General features: G+C 54.2%; 1 pseudogene; it reads right to left on the reverse strand.

The window, feature by feature from the left end:
- Positions 1-265: 265 nt before the first annotated feature.
- On the reverse strand, positions 266-3,895 carry LOC111822989 (annotated as a pseudogene).
- Between the last annotated feature and the right edge of the window lie 1,747 nt (positions 3,896-5,642).

Consider the following 5,642-nt stretch of genomic DNA (forward strand, 5'->3'; position numbering starts at 1 on the left):
CAGACACGTGTTTTTTAAATTTTATTTTATTTTTTAAATAACTGCATCCTTTAATGGCAGTAATACAATTATTGGATTAAGAGACCACAGGAGAAAGGGCAGGTGACATTTCTGGAAGACAGATACAGCGTACAAAAAGGGAGTGGAATAGAGCCATGCAATGATCATTGTAAAAATACACTACGTTATATACATATTTGTACCATCAACTTTCTGAAATAGTATTTACACTTTTGTTAGAATCCTGGTTAGAGAACAAATTTTCAAAAGCTTGGCCTGATGGCAAATGAAAATTTGGGGTAAATTCATAGCCCCGTGAGGTTCTTAGGCTGAATATCCAAGGAGGGCTCCAGCTTCTAATTCATCCACAAATTTGTTTTAAAAAATTATTTAATTTGCTTTTACAGAAGAAACTTCTCTGAGAAGGAAACAAACCCACAGCCACACTGTGTATTCTTACTTATTGTACAAACACCACGGGCTGCAGCCCTCTGGTCAAGGCCCGTCTTAGGCGCCTGCTTCATGGTCCGAAAAGTGTGGGCACTGGCAGGCTGTGCACGCCGGGCCGGGGTGGTGAGCCCTCTGGAGGAGGGGTGCCTGTGGTGGCGGCGGGGGTGGCAGCAGCCTTGGGCCCGGGCCGGTTGTAGTTGTTGCATCTGTCCCTAGCTGTGGTGGAGCCCCCGTCTGCACAGGCCTTCCCTGGTTCGGGCTGTTCCAGGGCAGACTTCCGGACAAATGGGGGCTCCTTGGCCTTGGCCACTGAGCTCTTGCCATTGCCCTCAGAGCCCTTGGGCTGGGCAGCCCCTTTCAGCAGCAGGCTCTGCAGCTTTACCACCTGCATTGGGAGTCCTGGGGTCATAGAGGTTGATGCCACTCAGCACACGGCTCTGCCAGCTCCCACTGCCCTGGCCCAGCCCACCAGCCGCCAGTACTCGGGGGTCATAGGGGGCGGTGGCTGGGGGAGAGGACTCCCCACTGGGGCTGGCAGCTGGAGAGGGCGCTTCGGCAGAGCCAAGCTTGGCAGCGAGGGAGGAAGCAGCAGAGTCTGCTGGTTTCTGCAGCCGAGGGTCAGTGGGCACCTTCCGCACCCGGGGTTCGCTGGGCCTGTCGCTGGGGCCGGGGGCAGCAGAGGGGCCAGTGGCACTGACAGTCTTGAGGATTCGAGAGAGGAGCTCGAAGTCAGGCAGGTTGGAGCCAGATGGGCCGGGGTCCGTGGAGGTGCCTGAGTGCTGTCGGGGGTTGGAGGGACCCACAGTGGAGGCCCGATGCAGCCTGGGGTCCAGGGCAGGCATGGACTGCAAGGCAGCTGGGACGGGTGTCATGATATCCTGCTTGGGGATGGGCAGGGGGATCAGGTCCTCGGGGTTCCACAGCACGGTGCCGGCGAAGCTCGGCTTGTTCAGGGTCACATCCTTCTTGATGTGGCTGAACTGCTGCAGCTGCAACCGTGGGTCCCTCAGCGGGTGCCCGGGGAGGGGGTCCAGGGGAATGTTCACAGCCTTCTCCCGCAGGGCCCGCTCCCCTTCCTCCTCTTCTGCAGGTGGTGGCCCAGATCCCTTGTAGCCGCTGGGGCCAGCGGGGCTGTAATAAAGGCTGCCTTCAGGCCTAGGGGCAGGCAGGGAGCGAGCCAGCTGAGTGTCAGAGGGCCCCGTGTCGCCGGGGCCTGACCCGCTGGAAGCCTCAGTGTGGCGGGTGAGCCTGGGGTCCCGGCTGAGGCAGGGGTCAGCCAACCGGCCTCCTGTGGAGTGTCCCTTCTGGAAGCGGGGATCTCCCAGCCCACGGCTGCTCAGCTCCCCGACAGAAGCCTGGGGTCGGTTGGACGTCTGTTGCCTCAGGGTCTTAAGGATGGAGGTGACGCTGTTCCCACCATCGTCCTCGTCACTTGAGTACCAGTTTCCAGTGTCACCCGCGTCCCCCATGAGTCCCAGCTCCATCTCCATGCCTTCCTGCTGCTGGTAAAAGTTTTCATAGAAGTGCTGGGTTGGTGGGATGGGGGGCATCATTCCAGAATGTGGGGAGTCTCCAGGGCCATAAGGCATCATTGGGGGGCCACCAGATCCCATGGGTGGGCCAGGGTTGGTGCCAGGGCCCAGGGGCATGTCGGGGTGCATGTCCGGGTGCATATCAGGGTTCATGTTGGGATGCATTTGGACCCCCATTGGCCCCGGGGGCCTCATATTGGGCCCAGGGCCCATTGGCCCAGGGGGTCCTCCAGGTCCAGGGAAACTCACACCCAGCTTCTCAGCCAACTGTCCTGTGGGCCGTACCATGATCTCAAACAAGGAGGGGATCTTCTTGTTGTACATGTCCTGCTGGTGCTGCTGCAGCTGCTCAGGAGAAAGCCGCTCATGCACTGACATGGGCATCTGCGGGGACCCAGGGGGCAGAGGAGGGGGTGGGGGTGGGGGGTCCCCTGCATGGGCCTGCCCTTGGCAGAGGTCGGGGCAGGGGGGCCGGGGGGTCGAGGCGGGGTGGGCAGGAGGCCCACACCAGGGGGTGGTTTGGGCAGGGGGTTGATGCCCTGCTTTTTCAGTTCTTCAACTTCCTTCTCGTCCTCGGCGCCTGCTTCCGCATCTTCAGCCAACCTCTTATCCAAGATCTGTCTTGTCTCCTTGGTCAGAGGGTCGTGTGAAAACATGCAGTCGTCACCATTGATACAGTTCCCAGTCGTGTGGTATAACTTACACGGAAAATCACCGTGCATGTAGGGGCAGTTCTCGGCTTTGGCACAACACCTGGTGGTGTAAAACTTGCACAGTTCTCGCTTCTTTGGTAGCTCGATGTCATGGCTGAAGTTACAGTGGTCTCCCCGTGTGCACCGCCCCTCCACGAAGAATTTGCAGATGACTTTGCCTTTCTTGCCAGACTGTTGGTGGGGCTTGTCATGGTCACGGCGCCGGTAGCTTCCACCGCCATCGCCCATGTCATCATCATAGAAGTCTTCATGATCGTTCATCCCGCCCTTGTTCATCCCTCCTCGGCTGCCACCTCGACCTCGGCCACGGCCCATCCCTTTGCCTCGGCCTCGGGAACCCCGGACACGGCCTCGATTTAAGCCTCGCCCTCGGCTATCTTTGGACCAGCGGTACTGGTTTAGCTCCTTGGAATAGTCGTCATAATCCTCGTCTCCCATTGGTTCCTCACTTTCTCCATAATCCATCTCGTCTTCATAAAAGTCATCTTCGTCTTCTGAGTGGTCTCCCATGGAGCCTCTGCCACTGCCTCGGCCCCGAGACCCTCCGCGGATTCCTCGGCCCTGGTAGCCCCTGCCACGGCCTCGACTGCTGCCCTCCTTGGCACAGCGGTACTCGTTCAGCTCTTTGGTGAAGTAGGACTTCTTGGGCAGGGACGTGCTGTGTGACAGGGGGTACTGCTGGTGGGACGGCACGTATGGGGGGCTGTAATCTGAGTCATCGGAGAAGTCGGAGAAATCATCGCTGGAAGATGCATGGCTCCTGTGCTTAGATTTCCTGCTCTTTTTCCATCTTCTCTTCTCTTTCTCCCACTCTTTCTTCCGCTTCCGTTTCAGCTTCCTGTGAGAGTTTTCCTGGTCTGAATCGCTGTGGTGCTTCTCCCCTTTTTCTTTCCGGCTCCTCTCAGAGCTTCCAGGGGTGTCCTGGGTCTCTTCTTCACCATCATCCTCCAGTTCACCTTCTTCCAACTCACCATCTTCCCTGTCGTCAGGGAGTGGGAGACGGTGGAGGAGGTGCAGGGCGGCCGGGCAGGAGTCGGGGGAACACTGAGGAAGCGAAGTCATTGATGGCGGTGGCGATTCTGATGGGGGCGGCGGGGGGGTCACACGCGAGCTGGAGTTGTAAGTTTCTGGAGAATCTACACCAGTTGATTTTAATCCTATACATTCTATTCCAACGGTTAGGGCGTTTCTCATCTCCATTCCAAGGTTACTCTGTTGTTCTATCAAGCTACAAGGAAGTAACTGAAGGAGATTATCCTAAGTAAAGATTATGTAGTTTCAGCGTGATTGCTCCTAATTAAAGTGATTAACTACCCGCCTGGCACTTAGGTAAGGGGTTTTTTGGATGTATTCCTTTCCTTAGTCCTGTTAATTTCTAACTCCAGGGAAAAAATCTCCACCTGGGGAAACTACCTCTTTCCGGGAGGTGGTCCTGTTTGAAACACACAGCGCTAAGTGGGGGAGCAAACATATGCCATATACGCCAGGTCCCTTGAGATATAAGCTGTGCAGATGTTTCTTCCCTGCAGCGACTGTGTCAAAAAGCAAGGGTGAACCGGCTTCCGGCAAATTCCCCAATTTTTATATTTGAAATGACAGCGCATGTAAATCAGCGGCCGCTTGTCGGATTAGGCTGTTTACGACTCGGAAGAAGACTTGTTTGTGACTTTGCCAACAAGTCAGTCGGAGGGTAACCCTATATCGGCTCCCCACAGGTACAGGCAATGAAAAACCATGAACAACCTTTAAGAGGATGAGAAGAACCAGGCACAATAAACACTCAAATGTGCCTGTAGTGATTTGGAGGGTATAGAGTTCCCATACCTAAGTTTTCTTCCTGATTCCACCAAAGTGTTTTTTTCCTCCCAAAGTTTTTAATACTCCTCACGTCAAGAGGTGGGGCTTATGGTTTCCTCTTCTTAAGCTACTGACTGCAGAGCTCGAGGACTCTGAGTCTCTGCTCTGGTGCCTGAGGTTTTTATACACCTTCTCAAATGCTAACATCCAATCAGAAACCTCAGTCTCCACCCCTTAATCTCATTGGGATTATTTCCTCTCTCCAGATTAATGGATTGAGAGATGGTTTGGGAGGGGCAAGATTGAGGTCTGGCTCATTGATTCCTTCCACCCACACTGACTGAGGTTGACTGATGGCCCCCAGTTGTCATCCTCCACGTGAGACAGTGGAGGTGTAATGGTTTCCTGATGTTAAATAGGAAAAAACACAACCTGAGAGCATGGTTGCTGTGGGTCTTTGGTCACATTAGACTTATCCAATTGTATTCACAGTTAAAACAGCCAACACCCACAGCTGACACCTTTGGTGTCATTCCCAAAGAAAACAAATGAAATGTGTCCATGCATCAAGTGAGGTTTTATGTCAGGTGACATAGCAGATCATGAGCTCCACAGGGACCAAGGGGTGGGCAATTGAGCATGTGAGTGGCCCTTCAGATCCCAAGGCTTGTGTGAGGGAGGTCAGGTAAGAATCACCATGAGTAGCAGGGTCAGGGCTGGGCAGGGTGTGGGTGGCCCTTCCTAATGGAACCCTGTGAATGACCCTGGGCCAAGTAAAAGATGGGTGTTTTTTCTTGGAGAGAAGAGAGATGGAAAGACTCTTCTCTGGGTGAATTTAGGAAAAAAGAAGGAAAGCTGGAGTAGAGACAGTGCCATCCTAGAGGGCAAAGGGAGAGATTCCATCTTCTATCCCTCCCAGGAGAAAAGGGTGGGTTTCCTCTGGAAAAGATGAGATTAGCTCAGCAACTGGGTGGAGAAGATTAAATCTAAGAATGTGATTAGAGGGAAAAAGGCCAGACCTTGCAGTCAAACATTTTCAATCCTGAAAGGCACTGAAGCCAGATGCATGGGCTCTTTGGGATCTCAAAGCCAGAGAGAGAAATAAACATGGACCAATCACAAGTAACCCTGTCACATCATGGAAGCTGGC

This window comes from Myotis lucifugus, unplaced genomic scaffold, assembly GCF_000147115.1.
Source record: "Myotis lucifugus unplaced genomic scaffold, Myoluc2.0 scaffold_1019, whole genome shotgun sequence".
NCBI lineage: Eukaryota > Metazoa > Chordata > Mammalia > Chiroptera > Vespertilionidae > Myotis > Myotis lucifugus.